A 26,453-nucleotide genomic window follows, 5' to 3' on the forward strand; every position below is an offset into this window, starting at 1 on the left:
ATATCTGAGATGCGGCAGCACCTGGAAGGGTAAGAGAGGTTCTTGGCAAGGGCTGGAGCCTGCCCAGGCCCCCTGAAATCCCTGCCAGGGCAGCTCCACAGGCCCTTCCTTCACCAATACCCAGGCTGCCACACGGAGCTAGGGATCCAGCAAGTTTCAGATATGTTTCCGTGGGCTCAGTAGGAGCAGAGCAGCCTGGTCTTAACAGAAAGTCTGGGTTGAGTCATTTTAGAAGTCCCTGCTTCTAGAGAGTTCTGCACTCAGGAACTGCATGGGAGAAGTGGATGTTCTACAGGCCAACTGCCAAAGTACCTGTAGAGCTCTTTAGGGTTGCCCTGGAAACCCCAACTGGAGCAACTGTCACTGGGTGTGGGGGAGGGGCTGGCAGTTTGAGAGGCCACAGGTTCCTTCCTCACTGTCCCACCCTCCTGAGGAAAGCAGAGGCTCCTTGACCTGAAGGGAGGATACTCATGATTCCCACCTTTCTTAGGGGAAAGACAGGGTCCAGAGAGCCTATTGGATGACCTGGGAATCAGCATGAATATACCTTCTCAATGAATAGGTCCTTAAAAAACTGCTCCTAGATTCTAATATATACAGCTATATAGAGATATTGTACCAGGTGGCTGCCATCTACCAGAGCAGGTTTGCAAGTGCTAGGAGCTGGGCGAGGGTGATGGCCCTGGAGATGCCCCACAGTAGGACACTGAGCTCAGGCCTTGGGCATAGTGACAAAGGGAGCAGAGCTGGGACAGCAAGGACATTGGGGCTGTTCTGCCGAATTGTGCTTGCCCACTGTCCCTGCCCCCCTCCACCCGCCCCAGTTCTTGTGAAAGAGAGCCTTCAAGAGATGGAAAAGTCTCCAGGGCAAAGTTTCCAGAGTGTGTGGAGGGTCAGAGAAAGTTAGAGATAAAGCAGAAACCCTTGGCAAGATGGGGCAGTGACACCCAAAGGGAGGGAAAGGATAGGAAGTCAAAAAAGAGCAGGGTGAGCAGGGGAGGGAAGGAAAGGAAGTTGGAGGACTGGGGGAGGTCAGGGGCAGCACAGGGGGGCTGAAGTGCAGAAGCAGCACCCTGAGCAGGGCCGGCAGGGGGTGCGGAGGGAGTCAGTGGCACCTGCGGGGGTCCTCTTCCTTCCCAGGTTATTGCTGAGAAGAAGACAGGCAGAAGCAGGGAGCAAAGGGGCCAGCGGGAGCTGCACAGGGGAGAACAGAAAGCCCAAAAGTTCCCTTCTGTTGTCTTATGTCCCCTCACCAACTCTTCCCAACTCTCCCTCATGGAAGCCCAGTCCCAGAAACAAGGGAAAGGAAAAGAATCAGGTAAGGTGGGGTGGAAAGATGGGAGCTGGGAATCCTTTCCAGAAAGAAATTAACAGCTTAACAGTAATCAGTGACCAGGAAACACCCCTCTAATGGTGGACAGTTAAGCATCCAGTATGGAACCATGGGGGAGGGGGCAAGGCAGGCTAGGTAGGGGGCCTTCTGAACCCCTCACACCCCAGCCTGAGTTATCCCTCCAGGGCACACAACGGGAATCCAGGTCTGAGAAAGACCTGGAAATGGCTCGTAGGCTGAGGAGGATGTTGAGCCGCCTCTTCCTGGAAGGCTATCTGAAGATTTGTGGGTCCAGCCAGACATGTTAGGGAATAGGCAAGAGAGAGGGGCACCAAGGCATGCTCCCTCCCCACAAGAGCCCCTTCCAGGCTGCTCAGGGAAACCCCAAAGGGAACAACTGCCACTTTTTCTTCCCTCCACCCTGGTAGTGGGAGAGGTACTTTTGAGCACCTCGAGTGGTGCTCCTATCCACCGGCTCTGCTGCCTCAAAGGCCTGGCGCCCTGGGTTGAGACAGGCCATAAACAGGCATGCAAACTGGAAGCAAGTCTGGGGAAGAGTTGTGATCTCAGAAAAGATATGAAATTGCTCTCCACATAGCTTAGTGAGCACCAGCTGAGCAGAAAGATTTAGAATCGGATTTCTCTTCAGGCAAGGGTTTGGGGGCTCTGACTCTGGTGTTATTGTTGGAGCATGCTCACATGTGCTCGCCTGCAGATTGAGACCTAGGATTCTTGTGGAAAAGTCCCTTCAGAAGATTGTCCCAGTAAAATAAACCAGCTTCCAATGCCCCACAACCACACATCTTGGAAAGGGGTGAAGTCCTGGCCAGGGTGAGGTGTCACTTACTCCCTTTTTGATTTCCCTGTTGCCAGTATCCTCTGGAATTTGTCCAGGGTTTCACTCATGCATAAGGTCATTGCTTTATCAAATATTTGTTGAGCTTTACTAGGCAGTGGAGATACAAAGATGAATGAGACAAAGTTCCTGTATTCAAGTACTTTTGTCCATAGTGAGAAAAGGACATGCTGACGTGCTGGAAATGGAAACAGAAATGCAAGACCGGGCTGATTGCTTGGGTTTATACGCCCTGTAGTTGCGACCTACACACATACACACATCCAGAAAAAATGAACATTAGAAAAATGCTCTGGTGAATCCTCTGAATCAAAAAAGATGGAGTGTTCACTATGACCAGCAAAGAAGTTGCAAGCTAGAATGTTCTTTGCCCACTCAGAAGTTGACTCTAAAAAAACCAATGAACAAACCCATGCACTCACCCATGTTAACAGGGTCTTGATCTTGAGCAGCACTGTTGTTGGGGAAAGGAAATTACTTGGAACCTTGATGGTCCTGTGAGAGTGGTGAACCAAGGAAGCCATTGAACATGCCCCAAATGCTAGAGACCCAAAATTTGTAAGGAGTTCTGAGGGTGACATGTGCTTATCGTGGACAAGAGTCAGATACTTCCTGAGACCACCATAGGACTGGGGAAGGGAAGCCCCCCAAATCGAGATGTTGTGTATGTGAGTGCTCACAGGGGATGGGATGCCTGGAAGTTGCCTCTTTAGTATCTTCAGTCAAAGGGCAGAAGCCATGGGCTGGTCCCCAGAAGGTGGTGACGGCCCAACTGATGGCCAATGGAGAGGAGTCTTGGAGACTCACAGAAGGGACCAGGGAAAGGTGGGGTGACATTGTAGTATCACCAGGCTGGTGCTTTCTTGCCATCAGAAACAGGGCCTGGTGGGAAAGGAATTTGTTCTTCCCTCAGCTGGGAAGATAGAAGGACAGAGCACAGCCAGGGGGAGAGGGGGCCCACTCCCTCCCTGCCATTCCTGCCTTCATCTATCTATCCCTTCTGATTCTGAGAAAGAGGTCCAAACAGAGGGCTGTTTGACCAGTCTGAAGCCCTGGCGAACCTGGGACTCTGGACAGAGGTGGGCAAGAAAAAGGAGCTCGAATGACTGAGGTCTCAATTGCAGAAAGAATTGAGAGAGTCCACAGTCAAGACGGGGACCAAAGAGAAGAGAATTGTACTTAAAATATCATTGCATACAAAAGAAGAGATCAGAGAGGGAGAAGGGAGAGTTGCTTAGGGGGACCAGGGTCAGGGAGATAAGGGAAAGGAGAGAGGTGACCAAGGAACCAACTGGCTGGAACTTGCCCAAGGAAAGGAGCCATCAGGGAGCAGAGCCTTCGAGGTGGAGGCAGCAGCTGGGAGGTGGCTAGGGTGCCAGGGCTGACCAGACACTGAGTTGGCAAGAAAAGCTTTCCTATTGGGAGCAGAAGTGTTCCATGCTATGTGTGCAGACATGTGGTCTGCCCTTGCCCCACCCTCTGCTCCTAACTCAAGGCGAGCCTCTCCTGGAGTAAACATAGATGGAGAGAAACAGAGACTGAAGTGAGCAGTCCATGAGCCGACTGGTGGCATTGTGCAGGCATCCCTTGGAGAAAAGCTCCTCTCCAGCCTCCTACCTGTACCTCCAGGACCTACTGGGACCCCTATTCTGGTCCGGCCTGAAGGAAAGCAGCCAGTGTCTTTCCAGAGCCTGCCTCCCTCCTAACCCTGTCCAGTGGCCCCTGATGGGGAGAGCCAAATTTCTCATCCCATAGTAGAGGCGCCCCCCCCCCCCCCGCAGCTTCTCTGCCCGAGGGGTGGCTGCCAACTCTGAGGAGGGCTGGCAGCCCCAATGCCTTTCTGTTCAAGCCCAGAAAAATCCCATCTTGATGCTAGCCTATTTCCCATTGACAGAGGGGACAACTTTGGATAGTCCAAGGAGAGAAGCAGGTTTGGGGGACATAAGATGATTTGCACAGAAGCAAGGTCTTGGATCCCTCCACCCTTCTGGAAGTTTCTCGAAACTCTGTCCTTCCCTGATACTCAGGAAGCCCTGAGAATCCAAGGACCAAGGAGGTTCAAATGGAGGTTGGCACAGCCTGGGGCCTGGGGTTGGAGAGAGAAGCTACCCTCCCCCAGGGGAAGTGTTGGAAGTTGGGTGCCCAGGAACTGCCTGGAATAGGCAGTTGTGGCTGGCATATGCACTTGAGGCGGGTCCCTGGGGCCCCAGGAGCCACTCCCTCCCTCCCCCCGCCCAGGGTCTTTGACCCTGGCTGACCCTGTTTCTTACTTCCAGTCCACTCACCCCAGGGAGGAGAGCTGCTGTGGGCTCAGGAGACCCCACGAGTGGGAATGAGGCTCCCCTGCTCCTCGTGCCACAGAGCTTACTGACTCCAGGGCACTCAGTAGAGACCAGAACTGAGAGAAGGCCCAAGCTGCCCTCTGGCATGGTGGCCTGGAAGAGTCAGGGGCTTAGAAAGTGATGAAATTACAGTTCATTCAAGGAACCACCAGCAGCCTGGGTCAGGGGTTAGGTTTAGGATTTCTCTTTCACCAGGTTCCCCAGGCGAATTTCTCTGGATCAGCTGCTTTGACTATTCAACCTGCAACATTGGGATCTCCACTATTTCTACTTCCTTGACATGGCAGCCACTTATACATTTCCCCATGGAAAGGGTTCCCCAGAATATGCCCCATGTAACCCTACCAAGTAGGCGGTGGTGAAACCATCCCTCTTCTCTGCTCTCTCTTCTTTCCTCATTCCACCACACCCCTCTGTGATTTCTTCACGTATTTTTCATCAAACAGCTATGGACTTGACCTTGGTGTCAAGGATACAGCAACAAGTGGGCCACATGAGCCCCTGCTCTCAAGTTGCTCACCACATCCCAGGGAAAGCTATGGTCCTAAACATCACAAGGAGAGGATGATGGATACAAATCATCACTAGGAGAGGACAATGGTCACAAATGTTCACCATGGCCTTTGTTAGGCTTAGATGTCAATGTGCCATAGTCTTTCTCCCACATCACACCTCACAGAGAGCTAAAAACACTTTAGATGGTGAAGATCACAAAAATGTCACCAGAAGACTGCTTTTGCTCAGAGTGGCACACAGTGAGCTAGACCTGTGCTCATCAAGATCTCATTGTCTGAAAGAAGCTGCCACTTTGAGTGTCCAAATTCCCATAATTTCTCTTTATGCTCTACAAACAATTTTACGGATCAGGAAAAATCCTGGAGGCTACATTTCCAAAGTAGGGAACCTTTAAAATGCTAAAGACTCCAGGTCTGTGAGGGGTCATGAGGGGTCAAATGCCTCCTGAGACTAGGGTAAGGGGAAGCAGGGAACCCCCAAGATACAGGCCCTGGGGTACTCTCCGAGGCTGGGACTGTGTCTCAAAGCTGCCTCCTTGGTATCCCCAGTTGGAGGGCAGAGGACCAGGGGTTGATCCCAAGAAGAAGGTGACAACACAGATGATGGTCAATGAGGAAGTCTGGGGGGCTCATGGAGTGCCCAGGAAGAGGAGGTGGGGGTTACATTAGGTATCATCAAGATGGGCTTCCTCAAAACCAGAAACAGGACTGGGAAACAGGTTAATGGAAAAGCTTATGTATATTTTAACATAATTAAAAAACAAAAAAACAAAAACAGGACACTGAGAGGAAAGACGAAAGGTGTCCCTGTCCTAGCTCAGATAACGGATCAGGAGTATGAGGCAGGGCCTGAACTCTTCCCCTGTGGCCTCTTCCATTATTGGCCTCCAATATGCCTAGGAGGAGAGCAAAAGGAAGCAGTCTAAATCCAACTCAGATGCCTAGAGGACACAGGACATTGGAGAGATAGAAATTCTGTGGTTGCATCTGCAGACAGGGAGTAAGAGTGACCTTCTCTCTGCATCTCAAAGATATACAGAGAGAAGAGACAGAAGGAACCCAGGCAAGGATGGGAGATCTGCAGAGACCAGAGTCAAGACAGTGCAGGTGTGAACACAGCCTACCCCTCCCCCAATACTGCCAAGTGCCAGAGTACCCCAGTTCCAGAGGGAGGAAAAGGAGGGACAGGTGGGTGGAGAGGAAGCAGCTGGCCAGACTCTGCCCCGGGCTGCTGGCTCTCGAGAATAATCAGATTCTTTTGGATTTCATGGTTCAAAACATACAAAACAAGAAATCAGAAATTTTCAGAGGCAGAGAAAAATGCTGGGGAAAATGTGCCCAAGACAAGATGAGCAAGATACTGTGTGATTCCGAAGGCGCTTGCCTTCTATATAGTGACTCTCTCCTCAGCTCTGGATTGCCCTGCTACCTGGAAATTTGGCAGTGGAGGGTCCAAATGAACTGAACTAAGAAGGATTGAAGAGGAGAAAGAAAACAATGCAGGACTGGAGGCCTGGCTGGATGGGAAACAGCCAGTTCCCTTTTTGAGTCCAGCTATGCATCAATTTCTAGATTAGCTGACCCTCTTGCTCCCACGTACAAAGATCCTTTGCAGGGAGCGGGGGGTAGCGTGCAGAGGAAAGTGGCACACAGAGCACATGAGAGATGTCCTTGGCCTTAGAAGGCCCTGCTCTTACTGCTGCTCTCAGAAGCTGTCCCTCTGGAGCCGGGAATACAACAGCCCTGCCCCCAGGCTCTGCACAGCCTCTGGTAGAGCTCATTTCCAGGACAGGTGCACCTGCTGCCACCCAAGATCCATGGCCCAGGCCCTCCTCAGTCATTCGGGAAATTTCTCTCCTCCTTTCCTACAGTCCTGCCTTAGAGTCTCTCCTCTCCAAAAATCCCTAAGGAAGTATGTTTGCTTTCTTTTTCTCATCCCCAAACTTCTATCTCAGTATTACTGTGTCAACAGTGATAAGCATCCTCCTTTTCAGAAGCAGAAAAATGATACTACTAGGCTAGATGTCTTCCCTGGAGAAAGTTTACTAGCTTAACACAAAATGGGAGAGTACAGGGTCAGGGACCAGATACTGTTCAGTAAGTATCCGGCTGTTGCAAAAAAGTCAGGTGCTCTTCTGGTTTCTGTGAAAGTTCAGACTAGGAACTTTATTTTACTCCCTCTTGAGACTCTGGCAGCCTTGAGAAGTCAAGAGCCAACAAAGCCTTCAAAGTGTGCCTGGCACATCTCTCCTAGAGAAAAGCAGTGGACTGTTCAGGAAATGATCAAATTACAATTTAATCAAGATATCTGGACCTGAGGTCTTGGGCCTGGGATGCTCCTTGTACTGATTCGAATGGGGTATTTCTTAATCTGTGGCCTTTGAATGCTTACTAACTTCATGACTAGTCTCTCTGGAATATCCTACAGACTTCATCAATATATCCACTGAAAGTGAGAGAAGGATCCAAGTCCTTACCTTACAAGAGCTTCCTACTTTCAATCAGCTCACAGTCCGAGTGGGAGAGGGAGATAGATCCTTGAGTGTATAATCTTACAACCATATGTTAAATGCAGAATAGTATCCTGAGGTACTCTAATACTCAGAGGACCCCAGAATCATTCAGTCAACCATAGTAAAAGATTGCATGGGCTGGCAACTCTTTCAAAGAAAATGCTTTTCGGTGGTCATTAGTCTGTCTTCAGACCAGTGCAGGGTAAATGAGACAGGATCTCACTTCACAGAGTGGGAGGAGTTTTCCTAGGGTCCAGGTATAGGGGATTGAAGTGCAATGATTAGATCAGGAACTCTTGCTATTTCTAGTTGCAGTGGGAAATGAAGTGGGATGGGTTAGGGACTTGTTCCTTATGGACTGCCCCCCTCTCCAGACAGTAGACACTTGAGGCATCTAAGAAAGAAAGAAAGAAAGGGGAAATGGGGACCACTTGACTCATGAATTTCCACTCTCAAAAAGGAGACCAGGAAAGGAAGGTGGTTTTGTCCTTTCTGGAGGGTCCATGACCCTTTCTTGCCTCATAGTCTTTATTTTGTCTCCCCAGAGACAGTCCTCTTATTTTTTTTAAGTAGACCAATACAGATACAGAATATATACCCTAAAACAAAACAAAGTAAAAAAGAAATAGCAAAGAAGAGCAGCAGAATGGGTGGAGGCATAGATCCTCAGAGTCAAGAAACAGAGCAGAGCCCTGGAGAGAGAACTAAGGATGCTGTAGACATGAAGGCACTGAGGGAGGGCTCCCAGCCAGAGAAGCCAGAGCTGACTGGGTACCGGGGCAATGGGGAGCCAAGGTGCTTCTTACTATGCATACATACCGTGTTCCAATCAGGGAAATGAAAGGGGGCAATGGCCGGGCACTCAAAAGCAAATTGCTGTCTGACTTACCCATTTCTCTTCCTAACTCTCAGCATAAATTTCTGAGGAAGAGGAAGAAATCTATAAAGCATGAGCCTTGTAAGTTTGCCAGAGAGGGGGAAAAATAGAAACCAGGAATTTCACCAAGAGGTGGGACTGGGGCTGGCTCCTGTCTGTAGGACACACTGGGAAGTGTCTGTAGGTTGGAGGGGAGGGTGTGGGGCAGAGAGGGAGGACTTGATAGTCAGGGAGAAGTTAATGGAGTACATCAAGCTCTTGTGAATCCCCCTGATAGGACTCCTTCCTCTGTCCCCTGAGTCTTTCATCCTGATTTGGTTCTCAGCCAGGCCATAGTTCAGATGGAGTACTGAAGAAAATTAAGTTGACTGAGACCACAGATTCTCCCTTCAAAATAGGCATTCCCAAAACAAATGGACTTGGGCCTGGGCCCTATCATCCCCAAGAACTATAGTTCTCAAGGGCCAGTCTTGATTTCCCTTTACCTCCTGGAAGGGACATATATCCAGCCAGGAAGTAGGGTGAGCTGTCTGCTCCAGATGGGACTAAGAATGGCTTTCCAACTATAGTTTGGGCATACTCTTATTCATGTGCCATAGGTTGGTATAGTTCCTTTAAGAAAGACAAGGCAAAAGAGGGATCAGAATGCATTGCTCTGATCCTCTTTCACCTCATCCTTCTCTTTGCTTGGTATTGCTTCCCCCACCCCCACCCCCAACCTTGGCTTGGACCGTCCCTGGCTGACTCCTTTGGATTGGCTCTTCTGACAAGACTTTGCTCCCACTGGACCTCAGAGCACCATCCTGCTGCTTTGTGGGCCTCAGGGAATCTTGCATCTTTGACAGATGTGACCTTGTGGTGCAGAGGAGAGAGGATGCCTATTTTGAAGGGAGCATTTGTGGACTCTGTTCTTTTCCATGATCATTTATTAAGCCTCTAAATTTAATGTATACATTTTTTTTGGCCAAGGGCTGAAGGAGTTTGTTTTGATCTGTAGTTTTGGTTACACCTGCTTGGGAAGGCAAGATCTTCTGGCAACTCCTGCCATCCCTAAGTCTCTGACTGACTTCAGATTGTCTAGGATCTATTAGGACTCTTCAGCTACAAGTACTCTGACATAGAGAAGCTATGCCTTACCTGGAAATCCTTTCTAAAACTCATGGATTCATATTCCTGTCTTTTCCTCCTGGCTCCTTTGCCATATCTGCCTCCCAAATTGCTACATATTTTCTTGCCTCTGGTATACATAAAAGACTGAGAGTTAGACATCTATTCTGATATCATTCAAAACACATCATGAAAATTCATATATCATTCAGATTCTCTAACAAGTCAGTCTTGGGGATACAGTAATGAATGAGAAACAGTGTCTTTCCCTCTAAAAGCATTTAATCTTATAAAATAACTTCTAGTACCTTCTAAGACACAAAAGGTGAGAAGTTGAATTTGTAAATTAACAGAAGTACTCAACTCTTGGATGGTAAATGGAAAAAACCCATGAAGACCCTAGTCCATGAATGGCTGGGTTGGGTATAAGGATCTCCTGGGAAGTGGCTTGCAGTCCAAGTAGAGAATCTCTAAACTCCTAGGAATCAGACATCTCAAAAGACTTAGCCTTTCTGGATGTGGGATCTATAGCTGACACAGGGAGTTGTCTTATCAGAGTTCCCAGTGAAAGGCAGAGAGCCCGGCGGGCAGAAGGCAAGATGTGGTTTTGTGAAGACATTACCTCACCAAATGATCGCCACTGCAAGAAAGGAGAATAAGTAAGGAAAAGGCAAGCCCAGAAGGAGATAGAAACCATAAAGAACAATGGAACAGGACCTGAAGACAGTACATTGTTCCATACTTCTCTGTTTATAAGCTGGTTTGCCAGAACACACTCCAGGAATAGTCAGGGGGTATCCCACTCCACCTCTGCTATCCTTGCGCCCTGCCTTCCTATGAGGAAAAAAGTACAAATGAATAAGCTAGAATGTCTCAATCAGAGAAAGAGAATCTCATAGATACAGAGAGAGAGTTATACAAAGAGAGACGCAGAAAAAGAACAAAATGCAGAGATAAAATAAGAGAGCTATAATAAAAGAAATATAGCAAATGAATTGTAAACATCCCCTGGGGGACAATCCAGGACAAAGAGCAGTGAGTTGATATATAAATGAATAAATGAATAACTGATAGTGTCATCAGAAGGCAGAAACAAAAATATCTCTATACAACCTAACTCTGGCAAGGTTCAGGGCATGCAAAAGAGCAGAAGCTGAGTTCTCATCTATAATACCTTGTCCCACTGAGGCCAATACCTTTAGCACCCTAGAATCTCTCACATACTCAGAGCTTCACTGTAAAAGTAAAGGAGCAGAGAAAAGTCCTGAGAAGAAGGAGGAGGGAATGGAAATAAAGGGCAGATGTAGGATGTGTTTGAAGAAATTAGGGAGGGGAAAAAAAGTTCTGGCCAGCAGTGCTGGGCACAAGGTACCTGTAAGGCTGAAAATGTACCCCACAATCATCACATTCCCCCACCCCCATATAAACCTCTGGTACAGATGGAAGCAAAGGGAGAAAATGTTGTGGTAGGATGCGGGTCAGACAGTTTGGGACTACCAAAAAACCCTCAGTTCATTTAATCTCTTCTACCTTTGAAATTAATTATTCAGACTCAGGGCTGATTCTCTATCAGATGTGTTTGGATTCTACCCAGGATTCAAGATCTCTTTACCCTAAGTGAGGGCAAGAGGAGGTGTCCGCTGATGGGCTCTTGTGTGGATAATCAGGGTACTTGTCCCACTAGGGTATAGTGAGGGAAGACTGTGCCATTATTTGCGATCTCTGGCCTTTGACCTCATATGTGCTCCCAACCCTATGTTACAGCTGGTACTGACAGTCAGTCCTCTGTGCTCACTCCATCTGATCAGCCTCTGATGGCAGGAGAAGAAGGAGGAGTCAGCTGAAGTTGGCAGATGCCTTTGAGTTTTAATCAAGTCTTTGAAACAAGAGCACTGAACAAGACCATTTCTTTTCTACTTCTTAGCTTTGATACAATGGCTACATAAGATGTCTCAGGGCAGAGGCTGGTCGTGTTTGTTTTGTCATCATCCACAGTAGGGCTTGGAATATAATCTACCCATTTCAACAAACGTCTATTGAGTACTTAGTAAATCATACTGGGACGTCTGCTTTCTCAAGAATTTTATCAAAAGATTGTTTGAGATTAAACCAATTTCCAGAGACCTTCAACCGTAGCCTGACTCAGCTTCCCTTATGGCAAGCTATGGGCAGGGGAAGGGGAAGGCACAAAAGGTCTCACATGGTTTAAAAAATTGTCCCATTGCATTTCAGATCAATAATCACAAACCCAACCTAAAAGCTGAGACCAGAGTTTCCATCAGCTGAGATATGGAATCAGTCTTAATCCTTTACTACAGGAGACACGCACCTTTGTTGAAGCTCTTTGCAGTGCAGACATAGAGCTCTCAAGAGCCCACAGTAGTCTCAGACTATTCAGAAAAACTGCTCTAGTTTTAGGGTTTACACGCTAAAAGTACAGTGCAATCAATATTCACTCACCCTTTTTCTCTCCTTTCTCCTCAAATCTTCTTATTCTACCTTCATGCTTTAGTTGGACTTTCCCTCTGATTTACTTAATAGATACATAAGAAGACTTTGGAAGTCTAGTATCACTGATGAATATCACTTTAATTAACACTTATTGACCTTTGGCCAGGCTTCTGTTGGTGTAGGGAACTGAAAATTAATGGAGAGTTGGTTTTTCCCATTGTGATAAAGTCAATATTGACAAGGGGCAGAGGGACTGCAAGGAAAGGGAGGCTGGGCCAGGTGGACAGGGTATTCTTTGAGGAGTTATCCAATGGGATACAGACAACGTTGGGATACAGTGTGATTTCTTACTGTTTCCAGTTGGAGAAGAAAGAGCCAGATAGTGAGGGTGATTAATAAGAAGCTTGATCTCTTCAGTTGTTATTTTTTTATAGTTAATAATTGCAGGAGGGTGGGGGAGAGAAAGGCTGGGCAGCTAAGAGTGTGGGAATGGGCTATTCAGAGAGTTCTCCAGGGCAGGGTGATCTGGCTGCATCAACTGTTCCTTGGGGAGTAACATGGCAACCTGTCTGTTTCCTTCCATACCCTTATTGCCCTTGCGGCCAATTGAGGCTCCTGCCATCCCTGCTTGTCTGAGGAAATATTAGATGAGCAAAACAAAAGATGAACACTCACATCCTGATGCTGGCAAATGAGAAAGAAAGAAATGGAGAAACAAATAATTTTCTAAAAAGTTTTCTCTAGAAAGAGAAAATCAGATATAATGGCAAAAATGCAGAGATTTGGAGGATGACCACTGAATAGGGAGTAGGGGGGAAATGCATTACAGGGAAATCTAATCAGATGGGAACACACAAGAAGGGGTGGAATCCTAGGTAGAGAGAAGAGGAAGAACAGAGAATGGAGGCAGTGGAAACTCTCAATCATACCAGGAAGGGCACTCTCTTCTCCCATCTGGGCTGTGGTCCAAGCCACTTGATTTCTTGGTTCCTAAAAAAAGGTGAAAGAGGTGGTTTCAGGGAAGAGGCGCAACTAGAGATCCATATAGGGAGAATCTGAGGAAGCTGTGTCAAGAACATGGAAGAGAGTCTCAGGGTCCAAAGAGTGCCCATTCCTCCATAATTTACCCAACCTATTCACACATACCCCAGCTATCTGTCAAGTGTCTGATCCAATTTAGCCTAAGGGAATAAAGAGAATAAAGACATTGGATAGAGTGGAGGATCCAGGCTATATGGCAGCCTCCATCTACTTGCTTATCTGAATCTAATTTGAATCAATACCACCCCTTATTCTTGGGCAGCTTTGAGGAATCTGACAACAGGAAACCATCCATTCTTTTTTCTTAACGAGTGGTTGCTGGGCAGGACCACAGTGTGGGGAAAAGCAGAAGATATCAAGAATATGCCTTATAAATGTCAGGATTCATGTCCTTGGTACCACATTTAAGGCTATTAAATTTACGGATCTCTTCTTTGCCAAGATAAAGCACAAACTATATAAACACAAATACAGTATATATTTGTATATACTGTATATATATATATATATATATATATATATATATATATATATATAAAACAAGGTGTTAAAAGAGGGCTCATACTTTATTTTCACTGATATTCTAAAAGGCCAAGAAAAAAATGGTGGAAATTTTTGGCTATTTTTTTTTAATAAGGAGCTTTAAAAGGGTCAAAGAAGGAGATCAAAAACTGATACCAGACCTTAGTCCCACACGAAGGGTATAAAATATTTGAGGCCTGGGAAAGAGAAGGATCTTCTTTGTAGAAAGTTCTTGAAGTGATGTGGCATTTTTACCTCCCCCATATCACTAGCGAAAGAAAACTGAAGGTACCACACAGGGCCCTTAACATGCATTTCTTGGATTTTGCAAAGCACAATGCACTGGTGCTTGACCCACAGATGACTGCTCTAAGGAAAGGGAGTGAGACAGCAGAGCAGAGACTCAACTTCCCTGGGAAGTGGCTGCATTGCCAAGGATAGGAAGTGGAGCCAAGGTGGATCACTGTGTTGCATTGACCAGATGTGTTGCTCCAGGAGAAAAGCTGACTAGGAAGCTAAATTATATCATGTCCATAATAGCTGCTAGGAGGGATATGGTAGTGGTTGGGAGGAGTGTTTGGCTGAGAAGGAGGAGGTCATTGCTGAATTGAAGACATGCTTTGCCCATGGCTGGGAAGCAGTTAAATGTGCTCCATGGGGAAGTACACTCGATAGTACTTCACAGAAAAGTCAGCCCTGAACATGCACAACCAGATCCCATGAAAACCAACCCACTGCCCCATTCCTGAATGCTGAGGTGGAAATCAAAGATGGGTGAGCAGAAGGAAAGCTCAAGCCTGGGAACTGGGGAGAAGTTAACTACACCCACTAATGAAGGAGGGAAAAGGCTTGAAATGAAATTCTCTGTTTTGACCATTACACAGGGCTGGGCATTTTAGTTACTAAATGGATCTGTCTTACGACTAAACTTGACTGAAAGGCTGATTATAAACTGAGAGTTCCTGGAAAAATTATGGAACCAGCCTGAGCTTCCACTCAAATAAAGGAGGGCAAGAAATAGCTTCACAGAACAGATTTTCAATAATTGGTTGTTCTTGAAATGTGGAGCTTTTGGGTGTTGTAAGTCATTAGGGGAACTTTGCTCACTCCTTCCCCTGCTCTTTGATTATGCAGGCTTCCCTCCAGCCACCTCTGACCTGACAGGACATGTTCCAGCCAGAGTGAAGCACTTTGAGTTTCAGGAAAGAATACTTTTTCTCTAGTTCCTTGATCTTGACACATGTTCTTGACTCTGCTAGAAAGCACTCTTCCTGCCATCCTTCTTATGGCATGATTCTTTGGGTGCCTCTCAGACTTAACTCCTTTCTGAAGATCTTTGGAATTTCTCCCAATGAGGAGAGAGCCCCCACCCCCACCCAAAGACTCCACCAGCATCACCACCCCCTGCTCCTCTCTGTGGCTCAGAAGTCAGTGTCCTCATTGCCAATTAATTTGTCCTTCATCTCTCCCAAAACACTGTAAATTCCTTGAGGGCAGGGATTCCATCTTATTGATTCATTTATTTCCCAGGTTGGATAACTTCTTGGTACATCGTAGATGCTCAGTTAATGTTTGTTGAATCAATGCATGAACACACTCATACCCCCTCCCCCTTTGTTTGGACATGTCAAATATATGTGTATGTACCTCTGTTTACTTTCTGGGCAACGACAAGCATTTTACTTTTATTACATGTGATTTGAAAATCACTTATCTTGAGAGGAAACAAGGTGTAGAAAGTTTAAAATGGAGGAAAGGAATACAGAGAATAAACAGATTTGTTTCTGAGGCTTCGGTAAAGATAAAGCAGAGGGAAATTAGAAACCAAAGAGTTGTGGCATAGGGGCTAAGGAGAGGTGGCTCAGTTGTGGGTCTGAGGCCAACTAGTATACTGTGCCATGAAGTGACTTGGGATATGGCTACTAAACAAGGCTCATGAAAAAATAAAAGCAAAGCAAAAAAATAGAAATAGCTTAAGCATATTTTTGCAATGCAGTCTCCAGAATGTGCTGGGACACTAAGTCCGTAAAGGTCCATTGGGGTCAGGTGAATCAAATTATTTGTGAAAGGGAAGGGTGATAAAAAGATGTGAGAGCAGAAGTAAGCTTGTGTAGTCTTCCCCAAATTTGGAAAGAATAATATAAAACCTTTGGGTCACAGTCTATCACTTTAGCAGTGCCCCATGATAGTAGCAGACCTCATGGGATGGCTTCAAGATGTACCAAGGAAGCATCTCCCGGGGGCTGGCTCAAGCTCCTATGCCTGTGAAAGCTGTTAGAATATCTGCTTACACTGTGACCCAAAGATAGAAGTTTCTTAAGAATAGTCCCTGGGACATGTGCACGGGAGGGGGGGGGTGGAGCACAAAAATAAGTGATGAAAAATTGTTAATTAGGTGAAAGAGATGGGAACTTGGAGGCAGCTTATACTAAAAACAAAAGAAAAGAAGTAGATGAGGTAGGATTACTTGAAACTAAATAATTGTACAGACTAAAAAATTGTAACTGCTAAATCCATCATACCTGTAATATCTTTAAGTTGTAATTGCACTGGGGATTTCAGAAACAGTTGTAGAAAATGCTTATTTAGCTCTACTGAGGAGATTAAATGCAAGTCAGAGCTCTGTCCAATTCAGGGATCTTGAAAATCCTCTGTGACTGGTTATTGGGTCGCAATATGGACTGGTTATGGAGCCATGGAGGAATACTGGTTATGGAGCCATGAAGGAATACTGAGTAGGAGGAAATCAAATCAGAGATGGAACCATACAAGCTATGAAAATTTGGATGGGGGACTTGACACAGAATAAAAAGATGGCTTTAATATTTATATTGTCAAGAGGGAGGGGATATGATGCAGTCATTAGCAAGCATCTCCTTGAAGCTAGAATGTAGTAGGCTCAGAAAAGTTTCAAGTAAGTCAAATATGATTCATGGGTGACATTTGAAAGAAACAATAGTAATTATGGTCATAATTAGACTTCCAAACAGATACTAGCTGAACTCCACAGAAGCCAAAGCCCCTTAAGGCAAGCAATAGCAGCAAGAAAAGGGCTCCATGATTTCTGCCAAAAGACTGCAAAGCCATGAGTGTAGTCCCACATATGCAAGGCCTGTAACAAGGGTGATGATAACATATTCAAGGGGAAATGGGCCAGAAGTGTTGGACAGTGTTAAGAGTATTCTATTCATCTGCTTTGGAATGGATTTCAAAGCTGTATCCTAGCCAGTTGTGAGGCTGCATTTGATCATAAATAATTACACCCTTTTGATGAAATATTTTAGCTCTTTTTCATTTCATTACAGTTTCCAGAGTGTTCCTACTATGAACCTATGAACCCAGAAGACAAGCCAGGAGCAGGTTGCACAAAGCTTCCCTTCTCCCTGTCCTATGGCCACATTCAGAATTGCCAGATTTCTATAGTAAACTTCACTCCGTCATGTTCAAATTTTCATTTGTAAAATTTTAATTTGAAGATGCACTTAAATGATGAGCTCAGGAAAAGCTACACATCAAAATAGACATTTAACAGATGGTCGAAACAGTAGCAAACTTAAATTTGATAAAAATGCAGGAATGATTTTTATACCACATTACTAAAATGCAAAAGAGAACCAAATTAAAATCCAACATTTGTATATTTCTCATTACCATCCTTAAAACTGTTTGAAATAATTCTCTGAAGTTTCAGAAATTTTTAAACAATTTTATTTTATACAAACCCCTTATTAAATTACAAATATCTTTCAAAATATAATAGGACACATATTGACATGAGTCATGGTTTATGCCAGTGGTTCAAATTATATGCTTCATAAATAATACAATAAAAAATATACTGATACTTAGTGCAGCCAAAGTGATTGTTTAACTGGTCTTCTGCAAAATTTAAACAGGAGAGAGACTTAAAAGTCTAAAATTCCAAGGGAATGACTGAATTTTGATTTTGTCAGATTCTTCCTAGTTCTGCAGAACCTTGTTCAAATTTTGCTTCCCGTTTTCTCAGAAACATATAGATGACAAAGCTTAGATGATAATGTCATTCTATCCTTCAATTAATGATAAATGTTGTCTTAAATAGTACAGGGTGAATGAATTTCACAGGCGTCAATTACCATTTCAAAATAGTCTTATTTCTCTGTCCTAAGTGAACACGGAGAGGATTTTTTTTTCCCCAAAAACGCTCAAACCCTTGCTCCACATGTTGCAAGAAAACTCCTCCAGTGCGGATTTGTGTCTGATGAATATCTCTCTCCAGCACCCAGCAAAGGGTCAGGAACATAGTCCAGTAGCCAGAACTGATGGCTTCTCCTGCCAAGTCCAGAGGGTCTGAATGTGGGTCCGCACTGGTAGCATCTTAATGCTTCAGCTTTTAAAAATGTATCATGATCAGTAAATAAGGCCTTGTGTCCCTTTAACTTCTGATTTTCGGAAACATGTTTGGGCAGGGTCAAACACTAAAATATCCTTTGCTCATCTTAATGTTCACACAGGCCCTGATTTAACACTATACTGGACCACACAGGAGACAGTTGACAGTCACTAAGCTAGGCTACTAAAGACTGCATGCACTCAAGCTGTCCCCAGGGAAAGTTTGGAGATATTCTGGTCAGAAATTTCACTGGGACGCTAACCTTTCGAAGAGAAATATAGCAAGACATTTAGGAAATCCAGAAATCCAGTGATCCACTGTAGAATTATGAAAAGTTGCGCTTCAGGATTGACACTGTAAGGATTTGAAGAGAAGAAATGGGATGTCCAATTTTGGCACCTCTCCTAACAGCACAATAAGTGTGATGTTTTGGTTATATCAACATGAAAATAACTAAATATAGGAGGATTAAAATCTAATTTTAATTACAACCTTTGCATCCCCAAAGAATTTTGGACAACATAGAAGTCTTTTTATTTTTCTTCATTGTCTATTATATATCTTGTTTCCTTGCTAAACAAAAGAATATCTTAGGAGTAAGCACTGTGTCTTATTTATCTTTGCCATTTTTGTATCACTTCCTAAATTTAGTTTTTAGGAGAGCCACACAGCAGGAACTTAAGTAGATTTGTATTGAATTAACATATAGCCAAATCCAAGCTTGCCATAATGTCAGATATTGACTTGTTATTTGCATATCCAATAATCTTTGCCGGCATTCTCATTGACAACAGCATGTCAATTGCACAGGCAGATCAATTAGGACCTAGGTCAACCACAGATGTCTGTATAAATGCCTGAAATAGCAAAAGTTGCCATTAATAAAGTTTGGATTAGTGTTATAGTGGAAAAGTTAGCCCAGAATATTTTTAAAAAGAAAACTTCCAGTTTTCTAATTGGATAAAATACTTAAAGAGCATGAGGTATTTTTTTAAAGATAGAATACAAAGGAAATATAGATAGCTATTTGACTTCAGCATGGTGGAGTCTGTTCTATACACAAAGCAATTGACATCATGAAGAAAAATCTTGACAAATTTGATTACACAAAACTGTTAGTATTAAAAAAATACTGTTAATATTAAAAAATATATATTTCTATTACCAGTACTGTTCTATTGAGGGAATTAGAACAAATGAGATTTTTAAAGATTTTTAAGCAACTTCTAAAAGCATGAAATCTTAAACAGATTAAGAATGGATTTGAAAGAGAAATTTATATCCATGATACAATTTTATTTTTTTCCATGATACAATTTTAGAAATAAGCATGTTGGGATGCTTGGGTGGCTCAGCGGTTGAGCATCTGACTTTGTCAGGGGGTGATCCCTGAGTCCCAGGATCGAGTCCTACATCGGGCTCCGTGTATGGAACCTGCTTCTCCCTCTGCATATGTCTTTCTCTCTCTCTCTCTCTCTCTCTCTCTCTTTCTCTCTCTCTCATGAATAAATAAATAAAATCTTAAAGAAAAAAGAAATAAGCATGTAAATGACCTCTTGAATGTTATGTTTCCTAATGATGAATTTCATTGAGGTTTGAGAGAGAAAATACTAATAATCGTTTAGACAATATTTAATTAAAACCAGTATTTACAGTTCTGGTGCATTTAAGAAAGATTGTTGCCAATTTTTTTTAATGTATATTTCTATTTGGTAACCAACTTAAAATAACCAGATGATTGGCTTTCTTACCAAAGATGAAGAAGAGCCCTTACATGAATAAAAATTGCCTCAGGGCTTCACTTTAGAAATTTTGAAGAAGTAATTTCTGCCATAACTATGTAATGGTCTCTACGTATAAAATTTAATTTCTCACATATAATTAAAACCCCCAAGCTTGTTTATATAGTAAGGGTAATAAACTTCCAAAGTAAATACTAGTTCTGACTAAAATACATGCTAAGAGATGTTGGTTGTGTTTCAGAGGGCAATTCTCTGTTTCACCAAATAGTGGATTTACTCATTGGATTATGAGTCTTCTTTTCTCATAGAGATGCAAAACCACATACTTTGAAAATCATCCCTATTAAATGGTTGGTTCATACATGAGACTTTCCAGAAGCAAAAAGGTCCCTGGTCAGAACGCTTCATTATAAAAAATTAAAAAAAGTTAGTCATTTCAACTAGTTTCATCTTTGCTTCCCCCTTGGCCACCTAGGCTTCCCAGGTGGAGCAGAAAGGACTCAGACTTTGTTCTTACAGGATAGTCGGAATGGGAAAGTCTTGGAGATCATCAAACATAATCCCTTTACTCTGCAAAGAAATAAGGCTGAGACTAAGAGTAATTGACCTGACACAGAGAAACTGATGAAAGTTTTAGTTCTGTTACTTACTTGTTATGAGGCTTTTTTTTTGAAATAGACATTGTATCTGATTATTTAAATCACTCTGGATTTCAGACATAACCATTCCATGATAAACCCATCTGTATCTTGGGGGCTGAGGTGGGGTGGGGAGAGCTCACTTAAAATAATGCAGGTGTTCTGTTCATATTAGGCTAGTCCAAGACAGTTAACGCTAAGCAATATTCATTGCATGCCTTCTGTCTAATGCTAAGTTAATCAGCATGGTACAGGAAAAAAAAAAAGAATACTAGTTTTGAAGCCAGACAAATGAGAATTTAAACTTCTATTGCTTACTAAACAGTTATCTTGGGTGTTCTTCAACCTCTCTGGACTGGACCTCAATTTCCTCATCTGTAAAACATATAGGAACAATGTTTTCAAATTTATTAGAAAAATAGGATGATACGGCTATGAAAAACAACTATAGTAATAGATACTCAGTAGACATTAGCTGTCCTCTGTGGTTATGAAGTTAAAAAAAGCCCTTGCTCCTCCTTCACAGGCACATTTGTCATTAGATAGAACTTTCTATCTCTGTTCTGCTGGGATATCTGATAAAGGTGGGAAGGGAGTTGTGTGTCCAGGCAACACTGCTTATGGTTCAGGTGACCCCTAACTGGGGAACTGCATCCCTACAGAGAGGAAGTATAAATGGAGTAGGTGTTAGGATTCTTCTGTCAGGGTGTGGCCCTTGCAGGGAGCCTAGCAGCTGAGCTAGAGACTGTTTCAGAAGATACTGGTTCCTAGTTGGAACATGGGGTTTCTTCTAAGCCAGGACAGCTCTGGCACTTGCCTGGCTTAGTGTCCTTCCCTTACTCAGTAGCTCTCACTGGAGGGACCTAAAATAATATCCCTTGGACAAATGTGCAGACTTCTGTAGGACTGTTCTTACTGAAGAGAAATGCTTGATGCTGCTCTGAGGGCACTCTCTGCCCTTCCTGCATCCTTCTGAGAGCCAGGTCTGGTCTGTGGTAGTCACGCAGGTCTGTTCCTCTGGGGCCCAAAGAACCCTAGGTTGATATTGTGTCTTTCTACAGGCATGCTGAGAGATACAAAGGACAATAAGACTTGGAATACCTAGTGTTTATTACCTAGGGGAGAAGTTGTGGCATGCACACAGTTAACTCTATCTATGCCACACCAGAAAGTGTCATGAGAGAGCTAAAAGAAACCAAAAAGAGTTATAGAAACACAAAAGAGAGAAATGGCATCAGCTTAAGAGATAAGATGTCTCTCATAGGACAGCATTTCAGCCAAGCAGAAGTGCCATGCTTGTGGGAGGACAAAGCGTTCCAAACATAGGTGGCACAGAGCACAGGCCAGAAGACCAATGCACGGGAGCTGTAGGGGTGAAACAGGGAAGTTGGAGAGATTGAGGTAGAGCAGCAGAGTTTGGGGGAGCAGGGTTCTCCAGCTACTCACAGGGACTCTACGGATTAAATAACGTAAAGCTGTGTTCTCTGAGGGGGTGCACAAATACTCAGAAAGCTGACCAATAAATCATGAGACAGCAAAAAGGTCATGGAGGTGTATCTTCATAAAATAGGAGAAAGGCCCCCTGCTAGGTGTAAGGAGGTCAAATGTGATTTCAAGAAAACAGAGCATACCAGGACCAGCTCTGATAGGTACTCAACTGGTCAATAGCTCTGAAAAAAAAAAAAAAAAAAAAAAGGTGTTGCCAAGTGGGATAGTGATGTGCTGAAGGTACCGTGGGGGGACCCTCTGTGATCTCAATCGTAAGAGCTTGCTACAACAATTACTTTTAAATGTCCAGAAGCACGTGACGTTTTATTTACTTTTTAAATTATTTTTAATTGAGGTATAGTCTACACACAGCAATATAGTCACTTTAGGCGTACTACCTGGTCATTGAACATGACGAAAATGTTCATCACAATAAGTGTGGTCACCATCTGTCACCTTACAAAGTTAGTACAGTGCTATTGGCTATATTCCCTATGCTGTGCTTTTCATCCCTGTGGCTTACTTATCTTATAATTGGAAGTTTGTACCTGTTAATCCTCTTCACCTATGTCATATGTCTTTCCCTCCTCTCTCCTCTGGCAACCACCAGTTTGTTCTCTGTATTTATGAGTCTAGTGTTGTTGTTTTTTGTTTGTTCACTCATTCATTCTGATTTTTGTATTCCAGATATGAGAAGTCATAAAGTATTTGTCTTCCTCTGTTTCATTTCACTTAGCATAACACCCTCAAGGTCCATCCATGTTGTCACAAATGGTGGGATTTAATTCTTGGTTATGGCTGAGTAATATGCCATTCTGCATGTATACCACATCTTCTTTATCCATTTATCTATTGAAGGACCCTTGGGTTGCTTCCATATCTTTTTGGCTATTGTAAATAATGCTGCAATAAGCAAAAGGGTGCATATGTCAAATTAGTGTTTTTTGTTGTCTTTGGGTAAATGTCCAGGCATATGGATCATATAGTAGTTCTATTCTTAACTATTTGAGGAACCTCCATACTGTTTCCCACAGTGCCTGCTCCATTTACATACCCACCTATAGTGAACAAGGGCTCCCTTTTGTCTACATCCTCACCAACCTTTGCTATTTGTCTTTTTGATAGTAGCCATTCTGACTGGGATAAGGTGATCTCTCACTCTGTCACCATCCAGTCATGCTCCTTTTTCCCAAATGTGGAACTAAATTTCTTGCATAGAACCAAAATCTCCCAAAAGAATATTCAACCCTACCTACTAGATGGAATGTCACCTATGTTCATTGATATTTTGAATGCATTTTTCACACTGGTAAGTTGATTTACAACCAGAGTCTTGAAATGCAGTCTGTAAATCAACATTCTACAACACTGTTTACCTGTTGCAAGTGGAGAAAGCAGAAGTCAGGCTTATTTAGAAATGAAGATGAGCAGAGTAGTCATTGGAAAGTCCTAGAAAAAAAGAAACTCTGAAATGCCAACAAGAATGTAATTGAAGCTACTGACTGTGGGGAGGGACACATATAAATAAGAAATGGGATGATTAAGAAGGTGTGAGACACTAAAACATCTGTAAAAGATGTGTATTTGAAGTTAGAGAAACTGGGTTCAAATCCCAGTCCTGCCCATGTCTGAAGTACATAAGAGAGGGTTGTTGGGATGGTACCAGAGATGATTTGCAAAGAGTGTAGACCAGCCCCTGTTATATAGGAAGCACTGATTAATTAAATGCCAGCTGCTGTGAGGCCTGAGATTTCAAAAAAAGAAGAGTGGGCTCCATTGGTAGAAGTTAATAGGAAAAGTGACATGTGATGTGATTAGAAAGAGTAAGCTCTGCATTTCAAATCTAGAAGCTTGAAAAATTCTTGGCACTTAAAAGTTGAGTCTAACCAGGCACAGATGCAATGGAGGGCAGTTGTAGGTCATCAGGGGTGAGGTAGTTGAGGCTTTTAGATGAAGCTGGAGCAAATAGCATGGATATGGCATAACCAGGAAGAGAGGCATCATGTGGAAGGAGGGCTGGGAGCCAATCCTAAAGTAACCACAAAGTAGGGAATGTCTTGGAGAGAGGACAATAATGGTAATGACCTTTGGAGGACAATAAATATAGAGGAGTCTTGTAAAAAAAAAACAAACAAAAAAAAACTAATAAGCCCGTTACTTGGGGATAAAAATTGGCCTCCCAATTAGACTCTCAATTAGGCCTCCCAATAATCAAGTATATTACTTTATCCGAACCATGTTTTCTCATACCCAATGCATACATATGGATAAACTATTTTGACACATGATTAAATGCATATAATTTGTATATATAAAACTTTATGACACAGGAACACAATATAACATAGTGTCCAAATATCCATATCCTTAGTGCTAGGCATTCAAAGCTATTTGTTGAATAAATGAAAACTCCCAGCTTCGCCACTTAGCCACAAACTAAAGGAGTCTTGATAATGTGATTAATAAAATGGATATGGTAATACCCAGCTCATCAAATGAGATATGTATGAAGTCCTTGGCACATAAAAGGAACTCAATACATGACAACTGTAAAATATTGTTATTTTTAATATGTCAAGCACTGATTTTTATTATTATTTTTTTAAAAAACATCTTGGCATGATCTAATGAAGTTGATATACTTTATACTCCTTCATAACTTCTACAACCCATCAACATTATACATATACTTTACAATATTTTAGAAATTCTGATAAGCACTGATTTTTAAATGCTTTATAAGCACTGGTCTAAAATTATATCACATAAAACATTTTCTATTTCATGTGGGAAATAGTCTCATTTTAGGAAGAAGAAAATATATTTGAAACCTGTAAAGTATCTAATGTAGAATTCATCTTGATTGTAAATTAATTTATAATTAATATATTATTTATCCCCAAGACTAATGCAGGTGACTGTGATTCCTTGGCACCAGGTATTCACAAATGTATGGGTCCTAGGTAATGTGAGAAATATTGGGAAGATAATGAGACTCTGACCCTATTTTTCTCTGAGTGAAAAAAATGTATGAACGAAGAGATGAGCAAAAAATATAGTTTTCTCTTTGATAACATACAAAAAAATTGCAATAAATCAGTCATTTTGTGTGATTAATTTAAACTGTTCAGAGGTCTCACGGAGAGAATTTGCAACATGTGAGATTGTGGCATTCTTGGTGGGGGCAATGGGCAGGGAGAGACAATGGCATCCGGAGTCAAACCTCAGAGCCTTGTTTCAATGTCCCAGAAGTGTGTTGGGACTTTCCCGGGACAGTGGCACTTTGATGACCTCCCAGCCTTCTGTACCCAAAACACTGCTCTCTCCAAGCTTTGCCTTCTTTTCTATCAGAAGGAAAGAGAACGGTGCACTGCATGAAGTGGAGCCTAAGGGGGTATATTTTATTCTTTCAACTAGAAATTTCAGGACACTAGAATTTGTTTTCCTTTCTTTCTCCATCTCTTTTTTTCAGAATGGAAGAGTGACACCACCAGGGCTTCAGAAATCAGAACTAGAGCAAATCTCTACCTTTTGGTGACCGTGTGATATTGACATTTATTGACTTTAGGGACTTCCATTTCATCATTCATAAAATAAGGACTAATGCTACCTTTCTGGTTAAAATTAAATAATATGAAAATATCTAAGAGTATTAGGGATGCTCAAAAGATGTTAATTCCCACTCTTTTTCCTCTTCATTCTTCTCTGGCTTCTTTGAAGGAAAGGGAAAGAAATAGAAAGTGTTATCAGCTAGGTGAGCAACAGGGAAAACTGATATAAATTCTGTATGCTTGGAGAACTTAAAAAATACTCACAATCTGGTAAAGTTGCAAAATTCCATCTTAACTGTGGCAAATCTCGCTAAGATATTTAAGGAAAATATACCTAGAGAGGCATGAGTAGTCTGATCTCAACAAAACTCATGAAGATGTTGGAATTTTCAGATAGTTCTATCTCCAAACTCACTATAATCATAAATACCCTAACTGTTGATCTCACTTGGAATGCTCAGGTGGGAAGACCAAGTGTTGAGAGTGCAGCAATGGTGGTCCCAAAGATCCTTAAAAAGGTAGTGACCTGGGGACCCTGGGGATTGCATCCCACTATGTAATACAGTTATATTTACCATGGAACTGGTTAGCACTAAATTGGCAAGGTCAGATTGTGCCTTTTTTAATCAAAAGCACAACACTGCCATTTCCATTTCCATGCTTTGTGCATTTCTAAATACAGGGTCAGGTTTACATATGTTGGTGCCAAACAAGGTGAAAATATTAGCACCAAAATAGAAAATTCTAATAAAAACCATAATGCAAAGGAGTCCAATCATCCTTAACAAAATAAGTAGTTTTGTGGGAACCTCCTGTTATTCCTAAGTACAGAAACATGTAAGCTCATAATGAGATTTCCCCTCATGATTTTACTTTGGGGGAGGCTAAATTGATATGTTTAACTCATTATATATGTAGATAGTAGATCTAAAGTTAAGAAACTGTATAATAATAAGTTTCATTTTAAGGCAGTAAATGTTATTTTATTCCATTACTCAAAATACCAATATTTACAATTTTCTATTTTTGTGAAAGAAAACAAACAAAAACTTAAAGACAAGGAACCGTTAGAATTTTGGAGGCATCTCCTATTTGAGAACCTTAA

At 42.8% G+C, this 26,453-nt stretch overlaps 1 long non-coding RNA gene across 13 annotated transcripts in view; it reads left to right on the forward strand.

The window, feature by feature from the left end:
- The first annotated feature begins 222 nt into the window (after nucleotides 1-222).
- LOC125754860 (uncharacterized) overlaps nucleotides 223-26,453 on the forward strand; it is a 44,865-nt gene continuing 18,634 nt past the window's right edge. For 2 of the 13 annotated variants that reach the window (XR_007409836.1, XR_007409835.1), the window contains exons 1-3: nucleotides 223-645; nucleotides 1,141-1,318; nucleotides 16,863-25,866. This is a non-coding gene — a long non-coding RNA (uncharacterized LOC125754860). Of the gene's footprint in view, nucleotides 646-1,140; nucleotides 1,319-6,077; nucleotides 6,154-8,471; nucleotides 8,518-16,862; nucleotides 25,867-26,453 lie in introns of all 13 variants that reach the window. The other 11 variants (XR_007409837.1, XR_007409838.1, XR_007409839.1 and 8 more) reach the window with 11 other exon arrangements.

The sequence above is a fragment of the Canis lupus genome, chromosome 3 (genome assembly GCF_003254725.2).
Source record: "Canis lupus dingo isolate Sandy chromosome 3, ASM325472v2, whole genome shotgun sequence".
Classification (NCBI taxonomy): Eukaryota; Metazoa; Chordata; class Mammalia; order Carnivora; family Canidae; genus Canis; species Canis lupus.